Here is a 698-nt window from a genome sequence, read left to right on the forward strand (position 1 = left end):
CCCACCGGCCTCCGCTCACTCTAGCCCTCTGGCCGTTCCTCACTCAAGCCTGCCCGCCACCGCTCACTCAAGCCCGCCCGCCGCCGCTCACTCAAGCCCTCCGGCCGTTCCTCACTCTAGCCCCCACCTCTTTAATGATTACAGGATTTTAATTTTTGGGTAAACTATTCCTTTAGAAAAAAAACAAAGCCATCAACCTCAAGGCTACAACTGTAAATTATTATTGAACAATTAAATTATGTATAAAGCAGTTTGTAAAAGAAAAAGAGAATCACAGAAGAATAATTACTATTACAGAAGTTATATGAGAGCATTAAGAACTGCGAGTGCAAGCGCAACTGTTTCTGTGCCTTGGTAAACAGATTGTGTTAGCTGGTTATCTGTATCTGTCCAGCTAACATGTAGTTAGTGTGGTGAAAGTGTGGTCATGTGGCAAAAGTATAAAAGAGCATGCAGGCCACTGTCTTTTTGGATATAAGGGGTATCCAGTGTCATCCAGAGATATGAATTATACTTAGTAACTAATTTAAATATACATTTGACCATTTTGTTACAGTATAATTGTTCGTTTTAAAGGGGTCATATGATGCTGCTAAAAAGAACATTATTTGGTGTAATGAAATGTTTATGCAGTTTAAAGTAAAAAAAAACATTTTCCACATACTGTACAATATTGTTTCTCCTCTAAGCCCCGCCTT

Source organism: Sinocyclocheilus anshuiensis, unplaced genomic scaffold (assembly GCF_001515605.1).
Source record: "Sinocyclocheilus anshuiensis isolate Anshui unplaced genomic scaffold, SAMN03320099.WGS_v1.1 scaffold562, whole genome shotgun sequence".
NCBI classification, from domain to species: domain Eukaryota; kingdom Metazoa; phylum Chordata; class Actinopteri; order Cypriniformes; family Cyprinidae; genus Sinocyclocheilus; species Sinocyclocheilus anshuiensis.